At 39.6% G+C, this 21,777-nt stretch overlaps 2 long non-coding RNA genes across 2 annotated transcripts in view; one reads left to right on the top strand and one right to left on the bottom strand.

Moving 5' to 3' along the window:
• The window catches only part of LOC103100969 (uncharacterized), a 161,018-nt gene that overhangs the window by 114,958 nt on the left and 24,283 nt on the right, over positions 1-21,777 (bottom strand). The window lies entirely within an intron of this gene.
• LOC130455408 (uncharacterized) lies at positions 10,254-12,423 on the top strand. The gene is made up of 3 exons (XR_008913360.1): positions 10,254-10,357; positions 10,442-10,599; positions 11,374-12,423. It is a non-coding gene; the product is annotated as an uncharacterized LOC130455408 (long non-coding RNA).

Raw genomic sequence — 21,777 nt, 5'->3', positions numbered from 1 at the left:
ACATCCAAAGACAACTTCAGGGGACCATATCTTGAAAATTCCCCTTGCAATGGATTTTTCTTTTCTCTCCAGTTTATCTTGATGGCAATAAAAACAAATAAAGCAGATTTGGTAGAGACATTAGCAAAACAAACCCAAACCCTGCCATTATTTTGAGCCATCAGAAATGCCAGGAGTCTTAATTGCTAACAAATGTACCCTGTGCCCTGAATTATCTCACTAGGCTAAATATAAAGTGAACTGCTACCCCCCACATCTTGCCCCCTGTAAAGTAAAGTGACCTTGAGATTAAACGCGGATGGAATTTCTGGTGTTTCCTTCTCGGTGGGTTTTTACATCTCCACAGTACATCCAATAATCTTAAAGTAACCTTCAGTGTCTTTTCCCTTCTATTTCTATGGCTCTATTTCCGATGCCAGGGGTCTCTAGACCTATATTAACACATAAGCAGCTCATCTTTGAGTTCCTTTCCACATTGGTTGTTTTAATTAAGTGATTAAAATGTTTATGGAAAGTGCGAGGCTCAGAATCCTTATAAGCAAACTTCTTTCAAAGGCTAGGCAGAGCTCCAAGGTGACCTAAGGCCACTCTCCATCAACTTCACTGATGTTGCTCCAGCCCAGTGGTGCAGGATTCAGCCATGGTCTGAGCCAGCAGTCAACAGATCCCATGCCATCCCAAATATCTTCACCCAGCGGGGGAGAAGGAAGGAAGCTCCGCACCAGTCACCCCCACTCACTATTCTATAACTAGATGGCCATCGTAGGTGCCAAGACTTTGTAACAAGGATCTTGGAGTTATACAAATCCATATGTTCTGTTGGAATTGGGGCCACTCTTCCTGCTCAGATTGACCACTTTTTAAGATTCAGAGATTTTTTTTATTTTCCCAATTACATTTAATAATAACTTTCAACATATATAAGATCCAAACAGTGTCCTTCCCTCTCCCACTCAGGGATGGTAAACGATTCAATCTGGGCCATGCATTAAGTATCATCACACAAAATGCACTTCCATATTGGTCACCACTGTAAGAGCACACTCATACTAAACCAAAACCCCAAATAAAACTGTAAATATACTGATGTGAAAGACAGTGTCCTTTAATCTGCTTCCATTGGACTCAACGGTTCTTTCTCTGGAGGTGGATAGCACCTCCCATCATAAGTCTTTCAGAATTGTTCCAGATCATTGCACTGCTGAGAGTAGTCAAGCTTTCACAGTTGATCATCATACAATATTGTTGTTACTGGAGCCAATGCTCTCCCAGGCAATTTATTTTGTTCTATTGAGTTCATACAGATCTTTCCAGCTTTTTCTGAAATCATCTTACTTATCATTTCATAGAGCACAATAGTATTCCATCACCAACATGTACCACAATTGGTCCAGCCATTCTTCAATTGATGGACATCTTTCAAATTTCTAATTCTTTGCCTCCACAAAGAGAGCTGCCATAAATATTGGTGTACAAGTAGGTCCTTTCCCCTTTTTTATTATTTCTTTGGGATACAGACTCAGTATGGATATTACAAGAACAAAGTGTATGCACAGTTTTATAGCCCTTTGGACATACTTCCACATTGCCCTCCAGAATGGTTGGATCACTTCATAGCTCCACCGACAATCCCTTCATGTCCCAATTTTGCACATCCCCTCCAACATTTATTACTTTGCTTTACTGCATATTGGCCAATCTGGTAGGTTTGAGGTGGTAATTCAGCATTGTTTTAATTTGCATTTCTTTCATCAAGAGTGATATAGGACATTTTTTCATGATTATTGATATCTTTGATTTCTTCATCTGACAATTGCTTGTCTATATCCATTGACCATTTGTCAATTGGGGAATGGCTTGTATTCTTATGAATTTGGCTTGGTTCTCTATAGATTCGAGAAAGTAGATCTTATCAGAGAAATGTGTCATAAATTTTTTTTTCTCATTTTGTTTCCCTTCTAATCTTGGTTACATTTGTTTTGTTTGTACAAAAGTTTTTTTTTTTAATTTAATATAAAATTATTCATTTTGTATCTTATAATACTCTCTATCTCTTGTTTGGTCATAAATTCTTCTCTTCTCCATAGGTCTGCCAGTTAAATTATTCTATGTTCCCGTAATTTACTTATGGTATCACACGTTATATCTAAATCATATACTCATTTTGACCCCATCTTGGTATAGGGTGTAAGATACTGGTCTATACCTAGTTTCTGCCATACAATTTTCCTCAAATTGACCACTTTTAGAAGGAGATGCCATGTATCTATGCCATTGTGGGGTATCAGGGGCATCACTTCCAAATGCTTTTTATTCTGCATCTACCAATTCATCCATTCAATATGGATTTCATTAAGAATCTCAAATGTAGGGGCAGGTAGGTGGCACAATGGACAGAGCATAAGGCCTGGAGTTGAGAGGATCTGGGATCCAGTCTGGCCTTAGACATTTCCTAGTTTTGTGACCCTGGGGCAAGTCACTTAAATGTTTACCTAGCCTTTGCCCTTCTGCCTTAGCGTTGTTACTATGAAAGTAAAGATTTTTTTAGTGTCTACATTGTATCAAGCACTGAGCTTATCTTTAAACTTACCAAAACAATGTAAAAATTAAATTAGTCTCTGTAATAGAAATATTATATTTTATGAGGTTTATTAAAGATTATTAGAAATCAAGGAATAAAGAAATACAAATAAGAAAACCATGTGCCTAAGGTTTATTAGCCCATTCAAAACTTACTTACTACATCTTGCAAATGGCCGAACAGAGAAAGCGTGAGCATAGAAGAGCATAGGGGCGAGGTAGGTGTTACTGCCAGTTTAAATACTAATTGTGATCTAGCCCAGGTGGAAACTCAGGTGAGATTATAGGGAATTCTGGAAATACCAAGGACTTATGGGGATTGAAGTCTAGGGTTCAAATCTCCATTTTACACAAACAAAAACAGTTTCTGCCTTCAGGGAGATTATACTCTATTATTCCAAATAGAAATAAGTGAAAACTAAGTTAATACAAAAAATAGATATCAAGTGGATACATCCTATTTGAGAGAGAGAGAGAGAGAGAGAGAGAGAGAGAGAGAGAGAGAGAGAGAGAGAGAGAGAGAGAGAGAGAGAGGACACTAGCAGCTACCAGAGAATCAGGAAAGACTTTCTGGGAAAGTACCATTTAAAATGAGCTCTAAAGGAAGCAAAGTCCAGGAGGAAGTGCCCTCCAGATGCAGAGATCAGTCCACTCAAAATTATGGGGTTAGGGGCAGGAATGCCATCTAGAACCTCAAGTAGACCAACTGGTTATAACAAAGAGCATGGGAAGAGGAGAAAACTTTTAAATGATAGTTTCTATTTTACTTTTGGAGTTAATTAGGAACCGAGTGTTTTTCTTTAACCCTTGCCTTCTATTTTAGGATTGATTCTAAGTATTCGTTTCAAGACAGAAAAACAGTGAGGGTTAGGCAATTGGGGTTAAGTGACTTAGCCAGGGTCACACCTCTAGGACATATCTAAGCACTGAGTGCTCTTGAGCAAAGGAGTGGTCAGACTTTTGGTTTCAGAGAATTTATTTGGCAGCTGTGCAAGGGATAGGTTTTTTTTTTTTCCTTTGAAAGGTTCTGTCTCAGCATAGGTCACCTCTCCCTTCTCCTGGGGAACCCTGTCTTCAAGGTCACTGCATCTTTCAAATTTCTATTCTTTATGGAAGGTCGGAGCCTACCAGACAATTGAATCCTAGTATAGTATGGTAAATGCATGGAAGAATTAAAGAGAAAATTCCTGGAAATAGCAAAGGTCACAATTCTCAGGTATAAAAATGTCAAGTTCCTTCTCCCCTTGAGGAATGTGGGCTGAGGACACTGTGCCCTGCTCTTTTACCAGATTGCTTGCTAGGAGCAGAGTGCCCTTGGAGGTAAATGAGGCATTCCCTTGGAAGGCTTGACTCTAATTTATCAAATCTTCCTTATCTCAGCAGAGGAAAAGATCCAATTTTCTTCTCTAGAGATGAGTCAGAACAGCAGGATGGTGCCATTTGGAAGAGAGAAAATATAGAGGTGCCTTGTGACAGAGGCAAAACAGTTATCAATGTGAAATTAGAGACCTGGGTTCAAATCTTGGTCCTGTCACTCTCTGTATGACCCTTCAAGACATTTTTCCTTCCTAGGTCTTAGTTTCCTGAACATATAAAACAAGAGGGTTGGACTAGATGTTCTCTAAGGTTCCTTCTGAATCTAATTGTGCGATCTAAACACAATGACCATAAAATGTGAAAAATTAAAATGTTCTCTAGAAGCTTCCTAGATACCCAGGATTCTAAATCCTCTCTATTTCCTGAGAAAATTCTGCCCAATCCACATGCCCTTTGACAGTCCCTCAAGATAGGAAGAGCATTTCTTGACCAGACTCCAAGGTCCCCAAATTTGAAAAGAATATATCTGACACACATAGGAATACCTTCCCACTGCCTGAAGGTAGCTAGGTGGGGCAGTGAACAGAGTGCTGGGTCTAGAGACTGGAATAGTTGAGTTAAAATCTTACCTCAGATGTTTCCTAGCTGTATGACCCTAGACAAGTCACTTAACCTTAGACTACTTCAATTTCCTAAACTGGAAAATGAGGATGATCGTAACTTACTACTGAGGATTGTCAAATGAGATAATATTTGTAAAGTGCTTAACACAATGCCTGGCTTAGAGCAGGTACTTAATAAATGCCATTTTTTTGTTTTCCCTTTCCTTGTTAGACAGGCTAATCACAGGTTGGACCATGACGGCCCCTAAAACTGAGCACACAGCAGAAAATGCTGACTTCCTTCTCTCAATTCATCTCTGAGAGAACAATTTTGACACCACCACCATTAAAAAAAAGTTAAGGGGGCATCTGGGTGGCTCAGTGGATTGAGAGCCAGGCCTAGAGATGGGAGGTCCTAGGTTTAAGTCTGGCCTCAGATACTTCCCAGCTGTGTGACCCTGGGCAAGTCACTTAACCCACATTGCCTAGTCCTTACCATTCTTCTGACTTGGAACCAATACACAGTATTGACTCCAAGACAGAAGGTAAGGGTTTAAAAAAAAAGTTAACACTGAGTTCTGGGATTTGGGGTCATAGATTTAGAGCTGGAAGAGGCCAAAGATGCTGCCTAGTCCAATTGTGTTATTTTACAGATGAAGAAAACTGAGGTCTAGAGAAGTGACATTGTTTGCTCAAGGTCACATGTGGCAGAGGTTTGATTTGAATGCCTGTACTATAACTCTAGAGTCAATGCTCTTTCTGGAGAGTTCTCTTAAGCAGAATCATAAAAGCGATGAGTTTTCATGATCAATCTGAACAAATTCAGAATCAATTTATTCAGAATAAACCATAAGAGATTAACATTTCTGGCATTAAGGGAATTGGGAGACAAATTTGGAAGGTTTCCCAGCTGTGAGATCATTGTTTAACTCAATCCATCAATAAATTAAGCATTTATTGAGTAACTACTATATGGTGGGCACCATGTCATAGGAAAAACAACATCTATCCTCAAGAAGCTGGGATTTCATTTGGAGATTCAGGTTCTACATTAAAAAATATTTGTAAAAAATTTGACAAATAAATTCAAGGTAATTTGGACACACTAAGAAAATTATCTTGAGCATATCTTTTTGTATTTGATTTTTTTTTCAGATTACATATCCGTTCAATTTTCTATCATCATTTTCTGATTTCTTTTGATCCATATTCTTTCCCTTCCCCCATCCCTCCCCTTCCCTAAAATGGCAGGTAATATGATATAGATTGTACACATGTTATTATTCAATACAGATTTCCACATTCATCATGTTGTGAAACAAGACGCAACTGGGGAAAAATTCATGGAGGAAATAAAGTGAAGAATGGCATGTGTCAATCTGCATTCAGACTCCCATCTGTTTGCCCTAAGGTAGTAGATAGACTTTGTCATTGGGAGTCCTTCACAGTTGTCCTAGATCCTTGTACTGCTGATAGTAGTTAAGTCATTCGCGTATGATCATACTTTATTGCTGTCACTATATACAATGTTCTCCTGGTCCTGCTCATTTCACTTTGCATCACTTCATGTGGGTTACCATTTGGTGTATACATGTTTCATATTAATATTACTTCGCTGCCAATGGTACCTTTAATCAAGATGTCATTTTCTTCCTTTTCTCTTGTAACTAGATCAATTTTCACTCTTGCTTTGTTTGAGATCACAATTGCTACCCTCTGTATTTGACTTTAAAGATAACCTGCAGAGCTCATTTAGAACATAACAACATGCTCTCTCTAACCATGGGTATGGTTCTGTCTAGACCCCAGTCTTGTGGAGCAAAATAGCTCTCATTCACGAAAGGGAAAACTTCTCTTCTGCAATTATTTAGTCTTGTGCTTTAAATAACACAATAAACAGCACAAGTTTTGTTGTTGTTGCCCAATACATTTTCCCATTGGGTAATGGCTTAAGGATGAAAGAAAAGGGAGCAGCTAGGTGATTCAGTGGATAGAGAGAAAGCCAGGACCAGAGATGGGAGTTACTGGGTTCAAATCTGTCCTCAGATAGTTCCTAGTGTGTGAAATTAACATAGAAATACAATTCGTAATTGGCACATGCTCATTAAGGTAGGATGAAATCCCCCTTACCCAGAGGCATGATATGATTATGTACCTGGAGGTCAGAACATATGACTCAGACTGCAGAGTAGGTGTAACATAAAAGAGCCAGGACAAGCAGAAAGACTCTCTGCTGTAAGATTAAAATTAATATCCAATAACTCCAAGTATTATATTTTATAAGATTTATTAATAATCACTTGAAGAAGAGGAAAGTAAAAACTGTGAGTAAAGAGCAGCTTTCTGGACAGTGAAAGCAAGAGGAGGGAGGGAGGGAGGGAGGGAGGGAGGGAGGGAGAGAGAGAAAGAGAGAGAGAGAGAGAGAGAGAGAGAGAGAGAGAGAGAGAGAGAGAGAGCGAGAGAGAGAGAGAGAGAGAGCGAGAGTAGAGTTACAGAAACTTTATCTACAAAACATAAGGATGCAATGTGAGGATGAAAGAGGAATTCTGGGAAACAAAGGCCAGGGTACAAAATTCTAATTATACACTGCCATCTTTGGGCTTATGAAAGGAGCTCCCTCTCACTGGAGGAACTAGCGCTTATCTATGTGAGCCATCTTGCAGTGCAGCAAAAGGGCCACCACTGAATCAAGGAAATTGAACTTGCAACCAAGGCTGGGAACTTTGGGGTGTTAGGCCAGAAACCTTATTTCTCTCTTTCTCTTTACTAATAAATACTTCTAATTTAGTATAAAGTCTCAAGATTAATTTTTATCTATAATACTATCTATGTGACCCTGGGCAAGTCACTTAACCTCCATTGCCTAGCCCATATTACTCTTCTACCTTGGTACCAATACACAGTATTGATTTTAAGATGGAAGGTAAAGGTCTAAAAATAAGAATGTGAGTAAACTTTTAGAAAAAGAATAGTGTGGGGAAAGAAAGGAGGGAAGGAAATACCTGGGAATTTTAATGTAATAAAGAAATTAAAAAAAAAAAACTTTTAAATGTTAAAAAAAAAGAGTTCCTCATCCTTGACTGCCCCCTCAGGACAAAAGGAATGGGCGATGAAGAACTAGAACTAGGGAAAGGAGATCAGGAAATATTTCCTGTGCAGGGTGATGCTTGAGTTAAGTCTTGAAGGGAACTAGGCATTGCAAGAGGCAGAGATGAAGAGGAAGAGTGTGCTAATAAGAGGGGACAGTCAATGCAAAGGGATGGCACTAAGAGATGGATCATCTTATTTGAGGAATGACAATCAGGTTGATTTGGACTGGATTGTCAAGTATAGAAAGGAAAGCAGTGGGAAATAAGCCTGGGAAGGCAGGAGCTAAAAATGACAAACAGAGATATCCATATTTGGTCCCAGAGGCAACAGGAGTCACTGGAGTTTACTGAGCAGTGGAGCAACATGATCAGATGTGGGCTTTATGAAAATCAGCTTAGTAGCCAGGTGGAAGATGGATTGGAGTGAGGAGAGACTTAAGGTAAGGGAACCAAATGGTTGGTGTGGGTGGAGAAGTGGCATGTTGAGAGTTTAAGTTAGAGTTGATGTGGTAGCTATGTGATTAGAGAGAAGACAGATATGAGATTTGGTGAGATTAGAAATAAGACTTTGAAACAGATTCAACATATATAGTGGGAGAATATGGAAGTTTTCTGTTCTTCCGATCCATCAGAACCATAACTTTTCTCATTGACCCCTTAGCTTTGTGGCTGATAAATCCAGTGGTGTTGGTTTGGGTGAGAACTCAGTGTGTTTTATTCCATATAGATAAATGGGCATATTTGTTACAACATAAAAAAGAAAATGTTGTTACAAAACGAAGAAGAACTCTTTCATATGCCATTCTGGAGAAATGTGTAGGCTCAATGGGATGATTGAAAGGGAAAGGTGTTCACAAGTTTATTCCTTTATAAGGGCACTCACTCTTTTCAGTGGGGCTAATGGAATAGTTTATTTGATTCCTGGTTTCATGATTTTCAGTTTTGAGCTTGTCATCCTGAAAGCCAATTAATTTCAACTCCAGTAAGGAATTTGGGCCAAGTTCCCCTGACCCCCTTTCCCCTTCCCTCCCCTCCCTCCCTTGATCTTTATGTCTTTGAATTGGTATCTAGTCCACCAACACAAACTACCAGGGTGCTACCTGGGGGAAGGTATAAGTTATATGGGTTAAGATGCTTCCTTCATTCATCTCCTCTCCTAGGGATTTTTACCCTCCCGATGGGGCCCTCCATTATGATCTGATAAGTACAATTTAATTAAGAAGGTAGGAACAGCAAATCAAAAGAATGTGAATACATCTAATGAACCATGTAAAGCAACTAGGAGCCAAGGCAGTGGTTTAGACAAGAAAATAATGCTGTCAACCTCCTTATAGAGAGAGAAGGGTTTTAGGATAAAACACTTAGCAGATAAATAGTTAAATGGTCTATGCACTTTCTTTACAAAGATGAGAAACTATGGTTAGAGAAACCTGGGTATATTGTGATGAAGTAGATTGACTACTGATCTTGGAGACAGGAAGATCTGAATTCAAATCCTGCCTCGGGCATTTATTATCTGTGTGACCCTGGCGAAGTCACCCAACCTCTTTTATCCTAAGTTTCTTTGTCTGTAAAGTGGTTAATAAGGATGGAAGAAGAAAGAAAAAGGAAGAGGAGGAGGAGGAGAAAGAGAAGGAGGAGGAGGAGGAGAAGGAGAAGAGGAAGAAGAGGAAGAAGAGGAAGAAGAGGAAGAAGAAGGAGAAGAAGGAAAAGAAGGAGAAGAAGAAGGAGAAGAAGAGGAGGAGGGCAGAGGAAGGAGGAGGAAGAAAGAAGAAAGCTACCAACACCACAAACCTTAACAGAGTTGTTGTTGGGATCAAATGAGATAATATACATAAAGTTCTTTGCAAACCTTATGGTTGGTTGTCTCTCGAACCGAGGATGACAATTGTCTTTTTGCGTTTTTGTGCACAAAGACACCTGTGCATGAAGATTTAAGTGGAAAAGTCAAAGCACAGTGACAGTCCCACTCTCTCGGCGTTGGAAGCCTGGGTCCAGTGGCACGAAAAGTCGTTATACCTGGAGACTTCCTCAGCTGCATTGGATGGCCGTGTTGTCCTTTGTGCTCCAACATGCCCTAAGCACTCCACAGTGCCTTGCTGCATCGCCATCTCAGCTGTTGAACCTTCTTGTTGGTTTCTTCCACCTGTTCCGCCGAAGCAGTCTTCACATGCTAGGTGAGCAAAGCCCTGGTTCACCAGGGGATGACATCGACCCGATGGCTACCCTCACAAGGTTTAGCCGGCCTGTTGAAGCCATTGCCCAGGGTGTGGCTGCTGCCGCATGCTAGCAGCTGCTGGGAGCCACAAGTATGAGCTGGGTGTCAGGTGAGGGTCAGTGGCTAGAGAGCTGCCCTAGGAGGGCATGACAAGCCCTCCATACCAGAGATACTACCCCTCCCTGAGCACCCCATACACCCCTGCAAACCTTATAGCATTATATAAATGCTATTACTACTTTATGTCCGATGGCTTTCAATGCCAGAACTTCCCAATTGTTCAGTGCCTAATGTGTGGCTCATGATAGCAAACCAACTGCTTCATCTCTGCTTTACTTTCCATCCTGGCATCATCTGCTTAGCCATGCTATTGCTGCCCCTTCCCAACCTCCCCATTGTTTTCTAGTTCTAGAACCGTAGTCAAATCGACACTGCCATTGTTATAAAGGATACATGAGAAGGAAGCTTCTCTCTGGTTCCATATACCACCCTTCTAGCTTTAGAAATCAAAATACCACTTCCTGGTCATGGGTTTTCTCCTCAATGAGAAAGTAAGTTCCTCGAGGGCAGGAACTGTTTCTGCTTTTGTCCACTGGTACTTACTTTCCTTCTCTTTTTTAATTCATTGCCATAAGGGATGGATCACTGGGGAGGAGGAGGATTATATTAAAAAACCGAAGTGATATAAAAATCTACGATCAGCATCCACTATGTTGAGGTCTTGTGCTACATGTTGGTGATACAAATTAAGATGAATTGAAACAACTCTACAACTACCAAGAAGCTTAACAGGGTAAGCAACAAAGGTATACATGAGCATATACAGGCCCAATCAAAATAAATAGAAGAGGGTTAAATACAATGTAGATGGGAGGGCAACAGCTGTTGACAGGAATAGTAAAGACTTCATGGGAGAAGGCGGTAGAAGAACTGCCTCTCAAAGGAAGAAAGGGATTCTATGAAAGAGAGGTGAGGACTGCATTCCAAGTATGGAGGAGAGCCAGTGCAAAGGAAGGGCAATGGGAGATGAAGTCTGGGCACTTCAGTTAGCCTCCCCATGACTCAGTCAAGTCTTAAGGGCTGAAAGTAGCAATAGAGGTGCAGATTTGCATTGATAGAAAGTTTCCTCTTTGGAGTGTCTATACCAGTGAAATCACAGGTCAGTCCCCCAGTCCCCAAACAGTGGTTTGGAAGCCTGGGTTCTTTTTCACGCCTCTTTGCTTATGTGCTACAATTCAATCTACAGCTAGATGGACAGCTGTCTGTGTCCAGTGGTTACATGTAACAAAGTTCCAGTTTTATATTTTTCATTTATTTCCTAAATTGTTTGTACCATTTAACACTCAGGTATAGATGGAACAAACTCCTTAGTCTGATGGCTCCTAGATAGGATCAGCTTGGAGATGAGTTACTGGGTCCATTTGGGAGGACCCAGAGATCTCAGCCAAGCTAACATCCTGTATTCTAGGATAAGAGCCAAGGTAGGATGAGGGGGCGTGTAGAAGGCATGCACCAGGGAGCTCTCCCAATGTCTACCATATGTTTGCTCTCTCATTCCTCTGTGTAGGCAGGAGTACACAGAAAGTTTGAGGCCAAATCACCCCATCTTCTTGCATATGCTCACCTCATCTAGACCCGGCTTCACTGTCATGGGGACAGAAAGCATCTGAAGCTGATGCAAACTCCAGATGAAGACTCAGGGGGCCCTCTACTTACATAATGTCTATGGATTACTCAATTCCTTTCATTGAAAGAAAATACAGAGAGCCATGGATTCTACCAGGGATTGGTTTAAATCACCCCACGCCCAATCTGAACACTGAAAATTCAGACGCCGGCTCTGGATTGCAATAATAAGAGAGAAGGAAAAGTTCTCATCCCCTGCCCCATTAAGACATCAGCACCAAAGTAGAGCTAGTTTCCACTCGGTGTCAATATGTGCCCTTGCTTAGAACCCATTTCACCCAAAAGAGGAAAGGAAAAATTAACTTTCGTGTGTGTCTCATGTCTCTGCTGAGATGCCTAAGCCTTTATAAGCCCTTCTTGGACTCGAGGTGATGCTGAGATAGCACCTCTGAACAATTAGAGCATTAAAAGAAAAAAAGCTTAACGCACTCTATGCTTCATTTTTTGTTCCAGAAAAGAAGTGAAGGGTGCCAGTGCTCCGCTCTGCCCCAATAGATGTTAGCCACTGACGTGCCAAGGGGGAGGTTTGGGGATCAAGTCTGACAAAGAATTCCTCAGGGTTTTCGAGGAACACAATGACACATGATCATTTAAGGATTTTAAGGTCTATTTTTTCAACATATATCCATTCTTCTGTACATACATCATCAGATTGAAACATGCCTCAGAGTTATACATTCCCTAAGCCACAAAAGAATGAGTTGGCAAAGGAAGTCTTCAGAGCTCAGCAAGTCAGCATGTCGATGTAACATATGCAGGCTCTACTCGGATTAAGATATTGCCAGTGGAGAGAAATCACAAGGTCTAGCCAGCTTCTCTCCCTCCCTGAGCCCGCCAAAAAGATTGAGTGCACTTTCCTGACATTTGTTCCCAATAGATAGATATATATTGTGATGGGGTATTATGAGAGACAATGTCTTAAAAGAAGAGGAATCGGGTATTTTTCTAGTAAACCAACTGCTGGCAATCATTTCTGAAGTCAATCAGAATTTATTTGATTCTTAAGGCAGAGGATGTGGGTGCCAGATGGTGATTGTGGGAGTGAAAGCTCTCAAGTCCAATGAGGCTGATTTCAATGGGTAACAAATACAACAAACATGTCATGAGAGTGTTGGCCCATCCTTTACCTGAGGGCAATTTAATTATCTCTTCTATGAGAAATGAGGGGAAAGATGTGCTTACTTGAGGAGAGCTGAGTTCGAAAGGCGTGTATTTGTAAAATGATTCATTCAGTTCAGATTACAAAATGAACATAACCATTGGTAAGAAGGTCATGGGCCTTTTTAAGGCAATCTTGAACCATCAGATTATAGATTTTTGAGCTCAGAGGGACATCAGAGGTCATACTGTCTAATCAATTCATTTTATGGATGAGGAAACTAGGGCTGAATAAGTTAAATGACTTATCCAGGGTCACACAACTAATAGTTGCCAGAGGCAAGGTTCAAGCCTAGGTTTTCTTGACTCTAGGTTCAACACCCATGGCGACAAGTTGTCTCTCTAATCACTCACCATATTTTTTAGATCCTCAGAATTTGTTAAGAACCTACCATGTGCAAAATTGTGCTAAGTACCACAGATGCAATGGAGAGGGGGTAGGAGTAGCCCCTGTGTTCCAGTTTATAGAATATTGGGATGGGGATGAGAATGTTGGATGCCACATGCGAATTGATGGGTTTATGCTGGATCATTTGAGTGAGAGAGAGACAGCACTAAAGACTAGAAAGATCAGAAGGAAAAGTTTTCCCATAAGCTCAATAAATAAAAAGAGCCCTGAAGGAAATCAAGATTTCTAAGAGGCTGAGCATCCCTTGCAGGCAAGGGGAGACAGATTGTATAAGTGGGAGGTGGGGGGGGGGGCAGTGGGCATACCAAGTTGAGGAAAGAGGAAGTAGGCCTATTTGACTGGGATACAGACTGTGAAAGGAAGTTGTGGGTCATCTAGAAAGGCAGGCTGGTGCCCATTTTTAAGGGTTTTAAATGGCAAGATGAGACTTTTGTATTTTATTCTAAAAGAAACAGGGAACATCTGAAGATTCACAAATAAGAGAGAGGTTTAATTAGGCTTGGACTTTAGGAAGATTGTTTTGGCAGCTGCATAGAGGGATGATTGGTGAGGGAACAGACTGTAAGCCAAGGGTTATATTAGAAATATGTTATAAAATGTGATGATTCTGTGAATGAAGGGAGCCCATGTGAGTGGAGAAAAGGGGTCAGATCGTGTAGAGATAGATAATCTATGAAATACAGCAGCCAGATGTGCAGTGGATAAAGCGCTGGGCCTGGAATCAGGAAGACCCGAGTTCAAATTTGACCTCAGATACTTACTAGCTGTCTAACTCCAGGCAAGTCACTACACTTCTATCTGCCTCAGCTTTCTCATCTGTAAAATGTGGATAACAAAAGCCCCTTACCTTCCAGGTTGTTGTAAGGGTCAAATAAGAATATATGTAAAAGTGTTTCTGCAAACCTTAAAGCACATTGCAAATGATAGCTACTATTATTATTATATGGAATTGAAGAAGGAAGAATTAAAATTCATCGCCATTGTCTGTAGCCACTGGCTACTGTGACAATAATGAAGTTTGGAGGAAGGGTGGGTTTAGGAGAGAAGACAATGAGGCTCATTTTGGATGAAAGGGTTTCAATAACATATTTCAATGGTATGTTTCAATTTAATTAAATTTTAATTAAATTACATTTCTTAAATATTTTAATTAAATTTTTTTTTAAATTTCAATGGTATATTTCAGTTTCTAGAATTGAAATCAGACCATTTCCCTTCCTCTACTTCCCTTTTTCTAAGTTTGTAGGAAGAATTTTTTTTAACATCTACCCCAAAGGATTTTTCTGAAGGTTGCATAAGATAATGTATATAAAGTGTTTTAAAACCCTAATATCATCAATAAGCACATGAAGAAGTTAAATCTCTTATAATTAGAGAAATGCAAATCAAAACAACTCTGAGGTATCACCTCACACCTAGCAGATTGGCTAACATGACAGCAAAGGAAAGTAATGAATGCTGGAGGGGATGTGGTAAAGTAGGGACATTAATGCATTGCTGGTGGAGTTGTGAATTGATACAACCATTCTAGAGGGCAATTTGGAACTATAGCCAAAGGGCTCTAAATGAATGCCTACCCTTTGATCCAGCCATACCACTGCTGGGTTTGTACCCCAAAGACAAATACAGAAAAGACTTGTACAAAAATATTTCTGGCAACACTCTTTGTGATGGCAAAAAATTGGAAAATGAGGGGATGCCCTCCAATTGGGGAATGGCTGAACAAACTGTGGTGTCTGTTGGTGATGGAATACTATTGTGCTGAAAGGAATAATGAACTGGAAGAATTCCATGTGAACTGGAATGACCTACAAGAATTGATGCAGAGTGAAAGGAGCAGAACCAGGAGAATGTTGTACACAGAGACTGATAGACTGTGGTACAATAGAATGTAATGGACTTCTCTACTAGTATCAATGCAATGACCCAGAACAATTCTGAGAGACTTATGAGAAAGAACACTATCCACATCCAGAGAAAGAACTGTGGGAGCAGAAACACAGAAGAAAAACAACTGCTTGATCACATGGGTTGATGGGGATATGATCGGGGATGTAAAGTCTAAATGATTACCCTAGTGCAAATATTAATGGTATTGTGACAGAGGCTGGTACTCAAGAAAAAGTGCCAGGCTGAAGAGTGTGTGAAACTGATCACCTCGACGAGGGAGGAGCCCCAAAGGATTGGAATCTAAAGGAGATCTAAAGGAGGAGAAGACTCTGGCTGGTAGAGGATTTGGTCTTTCAGTCTTGAGAAGCTGAAGAGAGTAGGCGGGAAAAGACTTTCTCCTGAGGGTTACCCACTTTTTCCTGCTGGTGACTAGAAATCTTCCCCCCAACACTTCCCAATTGAAGGGACTTTCTGAAGAGAAACCTGAGCAGACTTTACCTCAACTCCTGTTGCAGTCTGAACTGTGGCCAAGGGGCCAAACCCAGTGTGAGTCAACTTGACTTTCTCTCAGGGGGCTCAGGCTGCCAAAGCCTGAGTTCTCCCAAACTCGAGGAAGAAGGAAAAGGGTTTAGATAGAGACAGGCCTTGATCAATGGCACATGTAAAACCCAGTGGAATTGCTTGTTGGCTATGGGAGGGGGGTGAGAGGAGGGGAGGGAAAGAACATGAATCTTGTAACTATGGAAAAATATTCTTAATTAATTAATTAAACTTTTAAAAATGAAAAAAGAAAACCCTAATATCTAGTAAAACACCAACTACTGTTATTTTTAGCTAGGGGAAGATTCAATGGATGCTGTGTGTGCTTCCCTGAACTCATATAACAGATTTGATCTCTCATGGTTACTGGCTCATCTTCTCATTCATTTGCCCTCCAGGTTCATCAAGGTAGTTTAAGGTATACATATCTTAGAGATTATTAAAAATCACAGAATCTTTCTCTAATTAACTTGTAGCTTCTAAGCAGAACTTGAATTTGGGAAAATCTCTCACAATCTCTAAGATCACACTTAAAGACAAGTTTTAAATAGCATAGAGACATGGATGAGCACAAAAAAAGGCACAAAGTTTTTAACAGTAGGTCACAATGACTTTAGTCAGACAATTGAATGTCTTCCCCCCACCTCTTTCCACTGATTGGGGAAAGAGTGTGAAATTAATGGTTGGACAGCTCAGTGGACAGTGACTTACCATCCAGTGTTCCAGGAAGCAAAGGGAAAGAAAGATATTGTGTACTGGACTCCAGTCATCTCACTGATCTCCAGTCTTCTGAATCAACATGATCTATTCTAGATTCTAGTTTGTACTTGCTGACTAATCCCATCCCCATTCAGTACTACATCTCTGCTCTAGGTCAGATAGCTCGTACCATCCCCTGAATTATGTGGTAGAAGGGAATAGAGGTAACTGTGCTCCCTTTCCTTTTTCCCAGTGCCAGTGGAGAAGCAGGGACCTGATGCAATCCATCCTTCTCTTCCCCTTTCTCAGCCATGTGGTATCTCTCTTTTCCAAGTCAAAAGCCTCAGAAAATCAGGGCAGGTTGCATACACCTAGGTCCCCAAAGTCTCCATGGTCATATCCTTGGGGGAAGAGTTCTATATTTTTATTGGTGATGGGCACGAAGAGTATGAGTTGTACCCGATGGCCACTGGAGTATCTTCGAACTCTGAAAATCTCTATGACTTTTTAAGAGCGTGTGTGTTTCTGGGCAGGACTAGGAGCCCTCACCTCATTTCCTGTGTGTCACATAAGTTCAAAGGAAAGTCTGAATGCTACTAGAGGGTGGTCCATGCAGAATTTGAGTAAATACCAGGGATAACCCAACTCCACTTCTGAAAAACTATGATGGATTGGAATATATGTCTACAAAATATGTCTATATTAGGAAGAAATAAATGTCTACAAAAGATGGCAATCCAGGGAACTGGGCTATATGGCTTCTTGGTTCCCTACCAACTCTAGATTATTTAATGCATTTATAAAATAAATTTCATATATATATATATATATATATATATATATATATTGTAAATATAAATTTATGCATAAATACATATATTTACATGCATATGTGTTTATAAATGTGTTCATGGGTGTGTGAAACTTTAAAATAGAATCTTCAACACTGAGTCATTAAATGACTTGCACAGGGGCACAAAATTAGTGTCAGAAGAAAAATTTAATCTCGGTCTCTAAATTTAATAATCAGCTCTTACCAGATGATTTGAGCTGGATCTAACACACCCTTCCTTATGTGTATGTGCATATACATGTACATATATATAAATAGAAATGTGTAGAAATATTTCTAGAATAAGGTTATTATTTATATATTGTCCATCTGTTTTGGTAGAAGGATGTTCTATGTGAAGAGTTCTCTTAACTGATGAAATCCAAGCTTCATTCAAATATAAACATGTGTATGGATCTTCAGGGGAGAACATGTGATTGTTAAGGATTAATAGGGGGCAGCTGGTAGCTCTGGATTGATAGCCAAGTCTAGAGATGGGAGGTCCTGGGTTCAAATTTGACCTCAGACACTTCCTAGTGGTGTGACACTGGTCAAGTCACTTAATCCTCACTGCCTCACCCTTACCATTCTTCTTCCTTAGAACCATTGGGTTTTTTGTTTGTTTGTTTGTTTTGTTTTGTTGTTTAAATACTCTGTATTGGTTCCAAGTCAGAAGAATGGTAAGGGCTAGGCAATGGGGGTCAAGTGACTTGCCTAGGGTCACACAGCTGGGAAGGGTTTGAAGCTGGATTTGAACCTAGGACCTCCCATCTCTAGGCCTGGCTCTCAATTCACTGAGCTACCCAGTTGCCCCCAGAACCATGGGGTTTAAGACAGAAAATATATATTATTGTTGTTGGTTTTTTTAAGAAAAAGGTAAATAGCAATTCCCCAGGCACAGAGTGTTAGGGGCTGGGCATGTCATTTAGCCCCCATTGCCTAGCCCTTAATACTCCTCTGCTTTGGAACTAATACACAGTACTGATTCTAAGGCAGATGATAAATGTTAAAAAAAAAAAAGAAAAAGGATGAATAGCATTTCCCCAGATACAGGGTCTGTGCTATACAGTGAATAGAATACTTGGAGGAGTGACTGGAGTCAGGAAGATCTGTATTCAAATCCCACCTCAGACACAGGTATGAGTCAATGAAGGTCTCTGCAGCTTCCTCTCTGGGCCTGATGAAACTCTCAAGGTTTCGTCATCTATAAAGGGGGATAAAATGGTGCCTCCCCTATACAACTGTTCTATATATCAAAAGAGATAATGTGGCGTAAAACTCTCTGAAAAACAATGCTATTATATTATTCATTTGGAACTAATCCTTGTAGTTGGGATAGACAAAGGTCAGAGTTAAAGCCATTTTCTCCCTTTCTTCCCACACAAGAAATCACAGAATTACAGATTCGGTGCTAGAAGAGACCTTGGAAAGTCCATTCCCCTAAATGAGGGGAAAAAACTGCCCAGAGGGGTTCAGTGACTCTTCCCTATCCCACAAGTGCTAAGAAACAGAGGCAAGACTTGAACAGGTCCTTCTACTCCAAACCCATCCCTTGTTCTACTATGTCACACTTCCTTTGATGAGCAGGAGTAGAAGAAGAGCTCCCCACCCTTCTCCAAGGCCCAGAAGGTGGAGATGTTGCCAAAAACTTCAGTGTCTCAGGCTCAGCACCTGCATGGGCCCCCGAGGCAATTCTGAGTTGGCTAAACCTGGGCTATTCTTTCTATTCAACTCAGCTGATAGACTCAGCTCCATTTGGAAATGTAAGAAAGTGGCGAAGTATTTTCCTATATGAAACTGTACATCCAGAGGGTGGGAGGCGTCAGGAGAAGGGAATGACGACGTTTTCTTTTCAACTCCAAGTTTAGAAAGACAAATAATCCCCATCCCAAAAGATGGCACTTTCAAGAACATCTTGTCTCTTTAGCAGGTAAGCTCTGTAAGAGCAGAGGATTATGTCTTGCATGGGCTCTGTAGATCCTCAAGTACACACTGGGATGCTCAGTACATTATCAAACTAAAAAACATCCAAGAGAATAGAAGAATTGTCTACTACTGTGATTTACTGAGAGAACAGGGGTGATGAAAACCTAAATTCAAATATCGATCACTTTCAAGTTTTGTCCTTTTCAACATACATTTATTTATCTCTCTATCAATTGATACCACGCCTTAGAACCGCTATGAGAAACTGGAATAGCTTCACTGACTTAAGTCTGGAAGGGACCTCAGAGGTTATCTAGTCCAACCCCCTTGATTTACAGATGAGGAAACTGCAAGTGGCAGACCTGGAATCTGAACTCCAGTCCTCTGACCTAACTAAAAATCAGGCTTGCTTTCTTCTGGATTGCATCTACCTTTAACCGAAATAGGGTGACTACTATTTGAATGTACCAAAAAGAAAATTAATTTATTATTCAATTTTTATCATTTTATCAATAATTAAATTATTATTAAAATTAATTTATCAATAAATAGGATGAGGTAGTTCACTTTATGTAAATAAAACATGGTAGTGACAAACTTTGCTTTCTCTGTTGGTACAATAACCAATATTGTCCAATGAATGGATCTGTTGCTAGAGAAGCCGAATTATAATATCTTAACAGTCCTACTATAATTGAAACCAAAAGAAAGAAGGAATTTGGAGTTAAATGGAAGTATGGGCCCCACGTATCCCTTGGAGAAGCAAAGACAAGGGTTGTCAGAATTGATTTTTATATATCCCAAAGTTTACCAAAAACATTATTTTGTTAGATATCTAGTCATTTTGCATTACAATATTAATAAGTACTTGAAAAAAACTACTATGAAAAAATTACATCTTTGATTAACAACACTGGTTGCTGTGTAGTTAGAATTTTGTACCCCTGGACTTCATCTCCCAGAATCCCTTTCCTTTTGTCCCCATGTTATGTACTTTCGTTGAATAGATAAAGTTTTGTGTAACTCTGCCCTCTCTCTCTTCTCCCACAAACTCAGTCTGGGAAAAACTGCTCTTTACTCACTGTTTTTGCTTTCCTCTACTTCAAGTGATTATTAATAAATCTCATAAAATATAATACTTGGAGTTATTGAAAATTAATTTTAATTTTACATTTTGGAGGTTGAAGTGAAAGAAGAAATTGTATGAAACATTTGATGAGACCAACAAAATCAAAACAACATAGACTAATACTGGAGACTTCAACGCATAGATTGAGATGGTGAACAATATATGAGAAAGTATTGTTCATGAGTAAGAAGTGAGAAATGTCAAAGGTTTGTATACTGCATAGAAGCTTCATGGTTCTAAATCATGAAAACTGTAATAAAAAAATAACACAAGAATAATTGTTAGGCACATAGTAAGAACTAAATAACACCATAAAGAATGAAACTCACTATTTTAACAGATCAGAAAAATGTATAAACCTGAGAGCTACCCTTGAGTCAGCTGTCCTTGCATAGGCAGATCATCTCATCAGAGCTAAGATCAGAATTTATAATGAACAAGAACAAAGAATAGTAATGATAATAACATGTGGCATACACTTAAGAAGATTTAACCCTGAATTATTTGAACAAGCTATTACATTTTTTCTAAAAAGGAGATAGATAACAGAAATAACATTGATATTCTATATAATAATTTCATCCAGAAGTTAAGAAAATGTAAATTAACTGCTACAAGGCAAAGATCAAAAGAGACTAGAAAATACCATAGTCAGCAAAGTTTGAAATTGCCAAATGGAGAGAGATGGCTTCAAAGGCAACATCAGGTTAGAATATAAACTTACCTGTAAAATCTTATGAAGCATGATGGATGATTATGAGCACTGTTATTTTCCAAAGCAGAGAGAAGAATTGGCAGAGAAGACTATTCTAAATAAAGCATGGCAAGATATCCTACTAAGTCAAGCCATCCCAAGAGTACTTAAGGATGAAGACAGAAGAGACTAAAAACAGAAGAAAAATAGAAACAATTTGCAAAAATGATGGCAACATACTGTTTTCTCCATTAAGGATAGTGAAGTCATCCCATGTGGACCATAATATTACAGCCCAGGAATTTTCAAAGGAATTTAAATTGGCACTAAAGGAAATAAAACTGGGAAGAAGCCATATTGGATCAGGGATATGGAGAAAGATCCATGCTGAAGGAGCTGCAATTGTGAGGACATTGAGGAACTATTTACCAAACATCTAAGGGATGGAATATGTCTAGGACTCTAATGACACCAACAAAAGGTGCGTAAGGAAACATTAGCAGCTACTGACCCACATACCTATTCTCTACTCTATAAGAAAACTTTGTGAGAGTCATCTATACTTGAATTAAAGGCATCTTCACTAAGGAAACATGTAGGAAACATTTCATATAAACGAATAACCACATCTTTACAATGTCACAATTAACAGAGATGTAGAGAAGAAAAGCCGCCATTTTGTTTATTTTATTTTATCGTTAATTTTTTTTAAAAAGTTTCACTTCAAAAGAACTTACGGGATTTTACTGTACAAAGTATCTCCCAATATTTATATGAAGATCATTCCAGATTCTTGAGAAATGTTATAAGAGGAAATGAACCTGACCAATGACCATCTAATAATCAACACTGGTTGAGGAAAAGAATAAGGAAACTTGAGCTCTCCATGCTTATGTCTCTCTGTGATGAAGGCGATTCAGTCTAGAGACCAGGGTAAGGAGACATCCCTCACGTTGTGATAAGAGGGATTATGCAGGTTTAGGTATTTTTTGCAAAAAATTGTCCTTT

This window comes from Monodelphis domestica, chromosome 7, assembly GCF_027887165.1.
Source record: "Monodelphis domestica isolate mMonDom1 chromosome 7, mMonDom1.pri, whole genome shotgun sequence".
Taxonomy (NCBI): Eukaryota; Metazoa; Chordata; class Mammalia; order Didelphimorphia; family Didelphidae; genus Monodelphis; species Monodelphis domestica.
This window is presented reverse-complemented; position numbering and strand designations above follow the sequence as displayed.